Below are 14200 nucleotides of genomic sequence, written 5' to 3'. Positions count from 1 at the left end.
TGTACCAATGGCACCTCACTCCATGCAAACTGGCAAAAATCTATTGGAAAACATCCACCGCTTGCTGGAGGGGATGTGAAAGAGAGGGCTCCTGGGGTCATATATGGTGGCAAAGCCCAAAAATAGAACCATTCTGGGCGATGATCCAAGAAGCAATGAAAGACATATTGGGTCTGGACGGAGGGACGAACACAGGGATGTTTATTGTGGGCATGGATGGAAACCTGGACTTTTGTTTCAACACAAATTGTTTAAGAAATGCCAATGAAAACGTACTTGAAAGAAAATACCACACTGCCCTAGTTACTTTGTAACCCTATTGCCAATCTTCCACAAGACCATGCTACTTATGTTTGAGAGAGAGAAATACATTGGTAACATTTATTAGGAATCACCAGGCGGCAACTGTGCTTACTCCTTTCAAATATGCAATTGTTAACATCAAATTTCACAGGCACTCTCACTAGACGACAACTGTCCTCTTTCAGGGCAGGTTGCATGACTTATAGAAATGTTCAAGGTCGCTCTACCACAGCTCCTTGAGGTGTCTATGGATGACACATACAAGTCACAAGTTCTGAAAAGCCGCCATGCACATATTAGTCATTACATCTATGTTACTTTCCCTTTCATTTCTTGTTCCTGTTTTTTTTTCAATTCTATATCGAGACCCGAGGCTTCATATCATGCATTATTCTCCTTTACTCCTCTGACAGCTTCAAAGAAATAAACATGTTTGAAACATCTGAACATTTTTAAAACATGACCAACAAATGTTAGCACTAAACAGTGAGGACCACAGTCCAAGATGACAACTATGCTTTTCTCCACCAATGAGGGTCCAAGCACCCTTATAAAGTCTTGTGCACATAGTAAGTACCTTGTCCTCTTCTTTGCTGCACGTCCAGCAGATACATTCTTTCAATTTGTTCTACTGTCCGAGAGTTTTGTGTTAAGGCAGTAATTGTTTGTTACTCAGTTATAGGGTAATTGTTACATTTAATGCTGGTATGGCAGTGACAGAGCATTCAATTATTGCAGCAACTTTGTAACTGTACTTTGTGATCCCGGGAACGTGTTCGCCAGCAGTGTTTTTTTTTTTTTCAATTTATTTATGCATTGAGTTTATATTCAGTGACGAACAAACGTTTAGATATAAAAGAAAAACAAAACATTTAAAAATAAAACATTAAAAAAAACATTTTAAAAGATAGTTTTCCGTACTACTTAAAATCAAACAAAACATAATGTTAAACAGCAGTGTTTGTTTACAGAAAGGCAGCAAGCGTGCTCATGTCAGTGAGGGCTCACACTGCCGTGTTCGCAAGCGCGCAAGTTGCAATCTTTCTCCAGCACCTGCGTTTCCAACGAGCTGGGAGTCAGTGTGTTCGGGCAGCGGCCTGAGTGCTGTTTGGCTGTCGGGCTCCACAGATACTCAGTGCCTGCTCACCACATAAACAGCGATGTGTGCCGTAGAAGAGCAAGTGTGCTCTCAGAGGCTGTGCTGTTAGGCTCTGTGTAATATTTCTGTCACAGGCCTGCTCAGCCTTTCCTCTTACCTCAGAATCTTGGCTGCGGCCTGCTGAGGGGAGAGAACCCTCTGCTCGAGGGTTTGCCACAACTCTGTTGGTTTTCCTCTTTATTGTTCCCTTGGGTGTTAGAGATTATGCCAGCCCCTGGAGGTTCTAGGGGCCTGGAAGCTAATAGTGTCCTGGTTGAGGATGGCAGTTCCTCTGAGGGGCTACCTAGTAGGCAGGTACTGGTGGGTGCTGGGCCACAGGATACTAGTAGAGAAATGTGTATGGTGGTCCAGGAGTCTATAGATGGTGCCCTTTGGGACCTTAATACCACCTTAGACTATGCTTTTGACTGCCTTATAGCAGGTATTACAGATTACTCCTCAGGGGTTAAAGTTGTCTCTCAGGGGAAGTGCACTGCTAAAACCAACCAAACATTTGGATAAGGGGGTAGGTGCAGAGGACCCTATGGACGTACCTAAGGATAGGCCTGAGGATAAATCTGATTCCCTTTCCCGGAAAAGGCGTAGAGCTAGAGACAGGGGTACCTCTTCTGCCACCTCTTCCTCCATGTTTTCTGACGACTCTAGACCCAGGAGGAAGAGGGTTAAATGGAGAGAGATTCAAAAAGAGCAGGGGGTGTTAAAGCATATAATGGGAGAACTCGTTTTTGACCCTGTTGGCATTCAGCATCCGCGCTCAGCGGAGTGGCGTCCGTCTGATTCAGTAGGGGCATTCATGAGGCATTGGGTAAGGAAGCCTATGGAGAAGAGGCTCGCCATAAGCTAAAGGTTGAGTGTTTGCAGCCCTGTCTCCCGGATAAGGTGGCTGCTATGCTGGAAGTAGACCAGTAGATGGAAGTTTTCCTTTCCTTTTGTGAGGGCATAAATAAGGCCCTGCGTGCCTGTCAAGATAAGTTGCTAGATGTCTTGGTGCCCCTTCGCAGGTTTTTGACATGTTGGAAGAGAGTTTGGTACTAGAGACCACCATGGATGTAATAGTCCTGAGGGGTTGGGTTCAGAGATGTGCACGTCTCTTCGGCGATGTGAATACCGCCCTGTCCACGGATTGCAGGAAGGCTTTGCTGATGCATTTGGACCCCAAATTGGCGGATATGGCTCCTCCCAAGGCAGGGATTATTGTTTGGGGATAGATTTGTTAAAGAGTTGTCCTCCTTTGTCCACACATTTACAGCCTTAGATAAGGATCAGACCAATATAAAAAAGGCTTTGATGCTTGGTGTTTTTCCTAGGGCTGAAAGAGGTAGAGCCCACTCCTCTGGCCGTCCCTTTCAGGGCTCTGTGCACCCAGCACAGTTTGCCACTAGAGACATGCAAGCAGCATCGTTTGCAGCCAGGGGCTTGGCTGATGTCTTCTTTCCCCAGCGAGGGACCCAGTAGAAGGGTTGCGTAGCCAGAGGGGCAGGTTGTGGCAGATCTCCAGCAGGTGAGCAGTTTGTGTTTAAGTGTTTCTTACCCAGGCAGATCTAGGGGGGCGCATAGCTCGTTTTCTTCCCAATGTGGCTGCTCTAACTTCAGACCCATGGGTTCTGCTGACTGTGTCTGAGTTCCGGATAGACTTTTACTCCCCTCCCTGTAAGGAGGTTCTTCCTTGTCCGATAGTTTTCAGTCAGGACAAATAAGAGCTGGTGGATAAGGAAGGTTGGGATCTTATTTGCAAAGGGGCAGTATTTCCTGCCTCTTGACTTCACTTCCTTTTCCTTGTGCCCAATCGGGATTCCACCCAGTGATAAACCTAAAAGCCCTCAATATGTTTGTGGTGTATCGCCATTTCAATATGGAAGAAATTCATCTCCTCACGGATTCTCTCCTTCCAGAAAACTGGATGTGTAAAATAGATCTCAAGGATGCCTATCTGGTTGTTCAGGTTTATCCTCCCCATCAGGAACACCTGCAGTTTCAGTGGCAGGGTTGCCTTTAGCAGTTTAACTCCCTCCCATTCCGGCTCGCCTTGGCTCCATGGTGCTTCACAAAGCTTTTCACGCCCAGTGATGGCTTTCTTGTGGGCGAGGGGGGTCAGGATAATGATTTACCTGGACGACATGCTCCTGCTGGCTCAACAGAAGGAGTTGCTACAGGTTCATATCCATTTAGCGTTTTCTCTCCTGCAAGATCTGGGGTTCATCATGAACCTAAACAAGTCTGTGCTCGTGCCTTCCCAATGCATCCAATTTCTGGACTTCGTTATCAAGTTTCAGCTGTGCCAACTACTTCTTCCTCTCAGAAGAATTTAGGGTATTCTCAGTCAGATCAAGTCTGTTTTAAAGAAAGAATCTCCTCAAAAGAATTCAGGATATTCGCAGTCAGATCAATTCTGTGTTAAAGAAATGGTTATGGTGAGGGCCATCGGAATGTTGTCAGCCTCTATTAAGGGCATTTTTCCAGGGCCATTGCTTTACTGCACTCTTCAGAGGTTGAAGATCAGTCACCTGAGAAAGGGGGCGCTATACTTGGAGGTGGTGAGACTTTCCCCGGAGGCCTCAGGGGAGCTCCAGTGATGGCTCCAACATCGAAGCCTGCAACGGGAGGGCTATTTTTGGTCTTTCTCCTGATTTGGTGTTGGAACCAGATGCCAGTATGTGAAGCTGGGGGGCAAAATGGCAGGAGGTCTCCACAGGCGGAAACTGGTTTGTTCAGGAGTGGTCTCTTAATATAAATTGTCTCGAGCTCCTGTGTAGAGTTTAGCCAAGAACAAAGTGAATTGTTGTATTCTCCTGGGAATGGACAACATCTCAGCCATTTCTTACATCAACAAGCTGGGGGGAAGGTGCTCCAAAGGTCTGGCAGAGTTAGCTTGGGATTTGTGGCACTTTTGTCTCAACAGGGGGATAATGCTACAGGCGCAGTATCTTCCGTGTCTAGTCAACACAGCAGCAGATTGGAATTCCAGGTTTCTCCAGGATGGTAGCAATGGGAAACTAAATGTGGAAATGTTTCATCTCCTGCCAGATCTGTGGGGCCAATTTCTCACTGATCTCTTTGCCTCTTGCCTCAATTGCCATGTGCCTCGTTTTTTCAGTTGGCGCCCCGATCCAGAGGCTTTGGCAGTATGCACTTTTCTCCAGTAATTGGAGGTACCTCAGAATGTATGCGTTTTCCCTCTTTTCTCTCATTCCTCAGGGTATTTTTCAGGTGTGCAGGCAGCAGGGGTCTCTGGTTCTGCTTAACCCTTTCTCGCAGGCCCAAGCATGGTTTTCAGGCCTGTTGGAACTGACGGTTGATGTGCGCCACCTGCTCCCGTCCTTCCCCCTTCTTCTCACAGACCCCAGGGGCGGCCCGCACAAGCTAGTTCTACAGGGTCAGCTGTCTCTCATCGCTTGGAGGATTTTTTTCTGTGATTCCTGGGCATCCAGGAGCCACTTTTCGGGTTCTCAAGATCTTTTGGTCTACATCCACTTAGGTTTCCTACTCTTCTGCGTAGGCGAGCTGGGTGGGATGTTGCGTGAACAGGCGTGTCAATCCTGTTTTTGCCCCTCTGGTAGAAGTGGTCCATTTTTTGGTTGTGTTGTTTAAGGAGGGGAAGGCGTAGAGGATGGTTCATAATTTCTGGTCAACAATTTCAGCGAGACATGTCCTAGTTAAAGGGGATTCGGTGGCACAGCATTTCCTAATCTGAAAGGCTTTATTTTCCATCAGAATTAAAACTAATTATTCCGCCTTTTGGAATGTCAATTTGGGTTTTGCATTTTTTTCAGTCTTGCCCCAATAATGAGGCGTTATCACGCCAGCAGTTATCAGCGAAAATTAACTGTGTTGTTGCGTTTCATTTCCATTAAAAGAGTTTCAGATGTGAAAGCATTGGATCTGGACAATAAGATGTACTCTGCTGAAGGTGTTACATTCTTTGCTGCTCGTAGAACCAAGAATTTCACCACCTCGGTTTCCTATCCTCCTTTCCAGTGGGATCAGATATTATGTGTGGTTAACTGTTTGCAATGTTATGAACATATGACTTCAGTTTATTGACTTCCTTCTACCTCTCAGCTGCCTCTTTCCATCAGAAAGCCTTTTGGAGCAGTTTCGTCTGCCACTTTAGCGTGCTGGGTTTGCTGGGTAATTAAAGAAGCAGGGGTGGATGTTTCTGTATTTGGAGCTCATTCCTCTAGGGGGCTATGGCATCCAAGTCAGTTACTTAAAGCAGCTGATTGGTCCAGGGAATCAACTTTTAAGTCCTTTTATCATAACAAGGTGGAACACGTGGTTAATATGGTATTGCAAGAGCTGTGAACTTCCATAATATGAAGCCTCTGGCCTCGATACAGAATGGCTAACCCCCCACACCAGCGTGAGTGGGGGTTTAGATTCTATTAAGAGACACGCAGGTGAGTATTATCCCTCCCACCCACCCTCAGCTTGTGCTTGCTTTCTTGCCGTTTCCCTCTGAGGTTGTCTTCCGGGAGGTTGTTGCCAAGGACATCCTGATGATGGACCGTGTTGGTTGGACTTGCCTCTCCGGGACGATGTCGGTGCTGGTGTGGATTGCTCTGGTTCTTTTTTCCTTGGCTTGCCGCTACAGAAGAGGACAAGGGACTATATGCATAGGGCTTTATAAGGGGGCTCAGATCCCCATTGGTGGAGAAAAGCACGATTGCCATCTTGAACTGAGGTCCTCGGTGTTGAGTGTCAACTTTTTTGGGGACATGTTTTAAAAATGTTCAGAAGTTTCAAACATGTTTTTTTTTCTTTGCTGCTGTTCGAGAAGTAAAGGAGAATAATGCATAATACTCGCCTCTGTGTCTCTTAATAGAATCTAAACTCCCACTCACGCTAGTGTGGGGGGTTAGTCATTGTATGGGTTACGGTATCGCGGAGGCAGAGCTGATGTATACTAGATCTGATAGCCTGAGTAACAAAACACCTGAGGTGCCTCTTCTACACTGAAGTCGCATTTCCCGCCTGCAGCAGGTGGGTACATGTGCTGTGAGGGGAACACTGTCATTGGTGGCCAGACAATACTTGGGTCTTTCGGACTACTCTTTCACCAAAAGGCCTTTATCTCCTCCAATTCGTTTGAACAGTGCACGCAATATTCTGTGGTTTCGAATGAATCAAAGTGAAAAAAGAAAAACAGAACATGACTTCTGATACCTAGATTCAAATGAGTGATGGGCAAAAACAAAATACGTTTATAAATAGAATATTTTGACGGTAAACAAACTAACCTCATACAGGAAGTGTGAGCTACGACTGGCAAAAGAGTCTGTACATTTCAAGATACAACATCAACAATTCCTTTCGCAGGGGAAAACACGCTTAAAGCAACCATTTGTTTTTCTGGTTTGTGGCACTAAAATGGCACTGCACGGAGCTTGGGAGGGTAAAGATTAACAACAAGGCATGGCAAAAAGAACTCTTGAGTATGAAGATATGCTAGATATGTTTATGGAAAGTAGGAGCGGCCGAAACCCTATGGATTTCCTGTATTTGTAGGCTTCATAGAATAGATGAATATTGCGCAACAGCAAATGTGAATCCTCCCACACGGCATACTTTTTTTTCACTGATGGTTGTACTGAGGGCATGTATTTTTCTTCTAGTGAATAGAAACGTGCAATATTTTGTTTAAAAAAAATCGTGTAACCCCAAAAATACAATTTAAAAAAAGATGAATTTGTGATACACTCCAGGACTGCATACATGTGGGATTTTTTTTATAGGCAGTCACATATTGACTTATAATGCCTGCCTCCATAGTCATACACCTACATTTTAGTGTACGAAAGAGTGGGCATGGTGTAACCAGAAACGAGTATAAAATCACGAAATGTATTGTAGCAGACCAAACGATCAGAGGAGCAACTTCGCAATGTGCCGTTGTTTTACAAATAAGAAATCAAAGATAAAGGCAGATTAACTTTGGAAATATGCCCCTTCGTTGTGTGTGTAACTGAAACCTAACCATGCGCCGTGCAGTATAAAGGTGCCCCTGTAACCGAGCGCTGTACCTTGGGTGTAATAATAATGAAACTGCGGCGGTGTTTTCAGCCTGCGCAGTGTGACGCAGCATATTTGAAGTAAACATTCCTGCAAGAGAAGTGGCGCTCTAACGGCCGCATTAAAGGAACAAAGTGCCATATGGAAACACAAACTGGAAATGTACTTCGCCATAAGACGTATTTCGGGTGTGCGGAAAAAAATTAATGTGCCCTCTTTTCGAAGTATTACACCAGTGTGAATTTACGGAGCTGTTAGTTTCCGTTAAACGACAATAACCCGCCAACGCTACTCAAACGTTCGATCACGAATATTTCAAAGGCATTATTTACTGTTACGTTCTTCACAAGAAGTATGAACTGACTGGTCCCTTGGGGAGATTATTTGTTTTGCTGTGTTCTTTCAATGTTAGGCATATGTTAGCCTTGCTAACCCGTGGCGGTATTTAGTACACGCAAACGTGTGTTCTCAACTGTGTTCACCGGGAGAGGATGCATGGCTGAATCGACGCAGCAAGTATTCGGGCACCATTGACGGTGCCTGCCCCATCATTACAGCGCCTGCACCTGCGCTTGTAAGGCATGAGTCTGCCGCCATTTCGTTATGATATTCGGACGACAACAGGCACCCGCTGTCCCCCTGCTGCAGCCTCTGCTGCTGCTGAAAAGGTTAAACTTTGTTCCTACCGAAACCTAGTGTGGGTTGTGAGAGAACATTGCAATTAAGAAAATTTCCCAGCGGCTTGTATCTTGTTATCACCAAAGCCATCGGAGTTTCAGTTTGACACATTTGTATTTATTTATGTAAAAAACGGCGATTAGATCACTAGAACAAAACAAGTAACTCGCCCAAATGTCTCCTTTGTGGCACCCCGATTCGTTTCAGACAGAACACCAACAATATATTAAGATTTCAGTGGTTTTACAATGAGAGGCACTGACTGCGAACATGCAATATTCAAAGTCTCCCCAGCGAGAGAGAGCGTTGTTCATCAACACATACAATCAAGAAATATCAACTATGGCCACCAACATGGCACATTTACAGAACATACATAATACGCACATAAATTTGCGATATCCAGCTCCTTGGACAGTCTCATCTAGAAAATGATATTGTGACCCACTCCTGTGTTTAAGCCTGCATAGATTTCCCTAATTTTGAAAGTGTTTGCTGCTTGTTTCTAAGCATTTCAAGTTTTTAACATTTGATATTTGTTCAATCGGAATTTCAGAAATGAAAGCATTCTGCTTAATGCAAACATCTCAATCCCAAATTGGCTTTACAGTTTTAACAAAATGGTGACAGTCCAGGTAGAGGTAGGATCAGGTATGTGGAGTGGATACATTTCCAAAAACATCAATCAACCTACAGAAATAGTCAACCAACCAATCAGCTAACTAGACAACAAGCAATCCAACCACTCAAATAGTGGTATACCTTAAAGGAGAGCCCGAGGTTGCAATGGCCAATTTGTTTTGCACTTTTAAGTTTTAAATCTGACTATTTTTTAAGGCTTCACTTGGGGTGGCTGTGATTGGCATGTCTTTAGACAGCAAGGACAATGCTCCAGAGAATGGCAGTCAGCCTTTTGTCAGATGGTCATGACCAGCGTTGGCCAAGAGGCCGCCTTACTAGAAGAAGCTGTGATATTCCATCCATACTACCCATCCCCAACTGATATCCCCTGCCTTACTTCAGCTTACCTTTGCTTATAATGTTACACATGAATGCACAATGTATATTGCTCCAATGTACATTCTTTCATAAGGAGTTTCTTATTTTGGTCTATTCCCTAGTCACCATCCCTCTCATTTTACTAACCGTCTGCCACCTGCGATGTCCCCCTCCAGAAAACCATTTTTTATTGTAAAGGCACCCTGCCCAGAGAATGCCTCTGTCCTCTGCAATATATCCTCTGCAGGTCATTGCTGTTAGCAATTGCACCCTTATTTTTGAATAAATACAAATAAATATTTGAATCTAGAAGATTTCCAGTTCCCACGGTGCGATTATAAATCTGACTATGCTGCATTCGCAGGAAACCTCTGGTCTTGAAACATCGGTACGTCTGAATGCCTGCCCCAGCCTGCCACTATGTTTTGAGACCACTATTATCAAAAACATTTCCCTGCTCCCCCACTTAGTCAGTGAACGAAGAACCAACCTAATCATTTAAGCAGTTGCCAGTGTCTAACCACCGAAACCAAGCGCCACCCACGTGGAGCAAAGCGGACAATATCAAAACCGAACAGAGAAACTGAACTTGCGTAGCAAGAGTATGTTCTTTTTTAAATCTTAATCTTTGCGAAAAACCAAATGGATGTGTGCAGAGATAAGAACTGTTGGTGATCATTAGAAAGTCTTAGAAAATAATTGAGTTGAAAGGTAAATATCAAAGATTCCTCTGTGGTGTCTTTGGAATTTTAACTTATCAACAATCATAAACCTCAAAACTGCAAAATGATAGTACATTATACATGTACACAGTACGTGACATCACAAGAGCATTGAATTACATTTTGCTAAAGCAACATTTTAAAGCCCGGACTCAAATCGTGATTTAGTTCTACTTTATATCGTAGGCATTACAGTTTTACTACAGCATAGACAGATACATATGCATGCATACCTCACTTTGCAATAAATAAAAAAAATGATATCGGAGAGGCATGGAGCCTATTTATGTAATGGCTAAGGGTAAAGTCATTTTAAGCACATTAAATACAAATACGAAAATTGATTTATTTGTTTCGATTGTTGAGAAGGCTAGTGACATTTACACAATTTAAGAAGTTGTATCGCGCAGCTTTGGATATTTGTAGCAACAAGTGGATGACTAATTTCAAAACGAAAATGAAAAAAACTCAGCAAGGCGGTGAAATCCCTGACCTTTCAAAAGAGAAAAAAAGAACAATAATGGGGTTAACCAGGAGCACAGCCATCTGAGAGATTACAACATACAGCCAAGACCTCTTCCCACAATCTGACAAAAGTAACGCTGTTGTCATTACACCTGCTATCACTGATCATTTAACTTGAATTGAACTCATTCTGAAACCGTTGAGTAAAACTCCTACTTTTCACTTGTTGAGTTACCCTGGCTGGTGTCTAACGAGACAATCCAAATGAACGATAGAAAAGATACCTAAAGAGTGACGTCGACAACGCAGAAAGCCTTAAACCCCAAATCACAGCTACTCGTGGTTTCAGAATCTGTACTTTATGAGAATAATGTCATACCCCGGAATTATCCAAACTATGCCGTGGGTATCATCACATTTGCTTAAAATACAGTAGGTTTCGATGTCCACATCAGTAATTCAAAACAGTTTTAGCATGGAAGAAGGCATTACACAAAATACAATACAGAATATAGACAATCAAACTCACCATCCAGTGGAATTCATGTTACCTGCATCCTCTCAAATTCCATACCACTCAAATGCCCATTGGAGAGAGAGCTTCATTGAATGTGTATGTCTGCTAAAAGGGTATAAAACCAGGTCATGTGTTTCCGAAATTGATTACATTTAATTTTGACTGAAACTTTCCCAGCAAAGTCAACACAAGTTCTAAAACATCTATACTTTAAATCCCAAAATATTCAAAGATTTTTTAAAATGGGCTTCAAAATGCCTTAAACTACCCTTGAAATATTATTTCAACCTTGCTCAAAATCAGCTGTGACCTAAAACTTTACAAAATATATTATTGTCAAATTACAGAAAGATGAATCAAAATTCCCGAAGGTTCCAGCTATTCCAAACAATGCATTACATGTGGCATGGTGTTATGTTCCCATAATGCTATTCTTCTTGTGATGTATTCCAAGCATTCAGCATTCATCTTTCATTCATATCATATCACCATCTTCCACAATCCCTCAATGGTGTTAAAGGGTTACTACAGAAGGTTCCATGTTCCCTATCCTGTATATGAGTATTGGTACATCTCTGTACATTGAGAATATATAAAATGATGACCTAATAAGTCTATATGCCCGGTCAATTCCTCACCTCTATTCTCAACAACCCTTAACAGAAAATTGAAGACAATTTTCGAGATATTTCTACAAGCTGGAAAAGGGGCTAAAAAGCTCAAAATAAATTCGAGATATCGAAATGCGGGGGGGGTGCAAACGTCCCAAAGTTCGTGAAATACTATGAGGCTTTTAGAGTGCAACGATTGTGGTTGACAAGATACCGTTCAGCAGAATGACTGATCATTGTGGGCGAAAAAGTTGAATTTGGTGAAGACCTTTGCCATTTGTGCAGCTAATAAGCTAACTTGAGATGTAGTAAGGGCTGGAATAACTTGGGCAGCAGGATACCATGGCAAGGAAACAGAAAGGATGCGCTGCTGTGGAGAAAATCCAGAATAAAGGCCTGGATGGACCCACAGCTCGTTTTATGGTGAGGAACTAAAGAAGGTTTAGGAAAAACTTCACTTCTTTTCAAGATTTTAAAGACAGATCTCAATTTAAAAATGTAGACAGGATGACATACAACGCGCCAAAGTGATACAAACGACAATATATGATACTGTAAAACTCAAAGCATTCCCAGGCATACTTTTTTTCAAATAGACAAGAGACCAAAAACAGCATTGAAAATCTACAGGTCAATATCAAAGATATTAAATGGCAATGTCTAATGGAAATTGAAAGGACATTCATCAAGCATTACTATGTTAAGGATGACTTTGGTTGAGCGCTGTGCAAAACATTGGTAAACACATCGACGCCCACTAATGCCACCCAAATAATGTATTTAAGCATGCTCGAGGCAGTGAATACACTGGCAAATAAGTTTAAGAAAGGCCCATGGCACTATAATAACTTTTGGGATTGTCAGAGGAAGAAGGGACCTTCAGACCCATGTTATTCAACCATCCAAAAGTCAGAGCCACCTGGTCAAAGTTATGGAGTAATATTTACTAAATTACCAAAAAATAAATAAATAATCAGTCCGGGAAGACCTTAGATTGTAAACCACTGTGTTCAGTATCCAGTAAAGCAATTAAATAATGAATACATCAAATTAATTGGAGGAAGTTCAAAGAATAGCAACATTGACATTATGTAGGAAAGCATTTTCCACCTACACTGAACAGAGAGTATAGTGGCGAGGAGTGCATTTCATTTTGCAGAGCTCAAGGAAAAACCTCTTGAACTGCTTTCTTGGTTCCACATGTATGATATGATATGATATGGCATTCATAACGCGCCTGTACACAAGTAAAGATTGCTACAAATTGCCTAAATCTCTTTGTGTGGGATTCAGCAGAGCGTGTTGGTCAGCATGAGATTCCAAATCTGATAGTAACTTATTAATATAGAACTGCCCTTTTATATGAATATTGTATTCAGCTCATGACACTCTATTTCCGACGCCTGATACCCATTCACACAGCCAGATATGTTTCCACCGCCTCCAGTTCATATATTACATGTGCTGTAGGCAAGGTAGGATTCAGAATGGGCAGAATTCCAGTGAAATGTGATACTAATCGTCATATGTATCTACTGTGGCAGGGGACTGAAGCTATGGCTATATACTGAATCGCCACAAGACCTCATTCACAAGATTGTGCACTAGAAAGAAACAGAAGATGCCCGCGTGCCTCTCAGATTTCCACTTTCTCCCTGATTCACAAAGGCTAAAAACTGCAGCGAATCTCCAGACACCAGGAGCTTCTTTCAGATTCCCTTGAGCAAATCTGTGTGGATCCCATCTGAATGAGCAGGTCAAAGGTGATCCCGGTATCCTTATGTTTGCCCCGCTTTTAGGCTTTGCTAAACGGGCCCACGTAAGTTGGTGGCCACAGGCATCTCCTGATTTGCCCCATGGCAAATCTGTCAGAAACAGGCCCATGTTTGTTAAATGTTTATCTTGGTGTTTGTGGATCATTCAATTAGAACGTCCCCTGTATGTATGCCACAGTATAGTTACATACATGCTTATCTAACTAAGCACAAAAAGAAAGTACGGAAGCCTGCAAGTTACCTGCATTCATGCGCATGCTCCACACAGCACTCAATCTACCTATCCTTTCACTCGTCTAAAGCAGCTAAGTTACTGCCATCTTATGAGGTAAACCTCTTGACAGATATTGTGATCAGATGCTTTGTTGGTTTGACTTTGCAAGCAAGCTGCCTAGAGTGTGTACCCATCATGTAACCACAGTAGAATATGTGGCAGGGCACAGCAAGTGTGGCAGTGAAACTGTGGATATGGCAGCTTGTGAATCTGAAGGGTCGGAAACTGTAACACAGCAGTTGTGAAACATGGGAGAGCTTATCTGCTGAGAACCAGCATGCCAAATACAATGTTCTATGGGCTGGTAGTCACTCATGGGGCGGGAGGGAGGGTCAACAAACACATGTTAGCACACTCTGCCTTACCAGAAGTGAAATATGCAAGTGGGGTGGAATGTAAGGTAATATAGCATGCCTTGTACCATCTCGAAACCCTGTAGGGCACTCGGGTCTGCAAGAATGGAAGGAGAGGGCCAGTGCCACATTACCCAGGCAGACCGACACAGCTATCATGCACACCAATGCCACCATTTTAACGACTCCACGCTTTGTTAAAAGTACCTGAGCTCCGGTCAGTCGAATACATACTATTGTTGTCTTGGGTGCTGGTGAAGGGTGATTTACTTGCATGATTTCATTTTTAAGCAGTTTTTTTTGCTGGCTTCTTGCAGTGAGGGATTTGGTTTTAT

Source organism: Ambystoma mexicanum, chromosome 4p (genome assembly GCF_040938575.1).
Source record: "Ambystoma mexicanum isolate Mex_15411 chromosome 4p, UKY_AmexF1_1, whole genome shotgun sequence".
NCBI lineage: Eukaryota > Metazoa > Chordata > Amphibia > Caudata > Ambystomatidae > Ambystoma > Ambystoma mexicanum.
The sequence above is the reverse complement of the archived record's forward strand: the minus strand, read 5'-3'. Positions refer to the sequence as shown.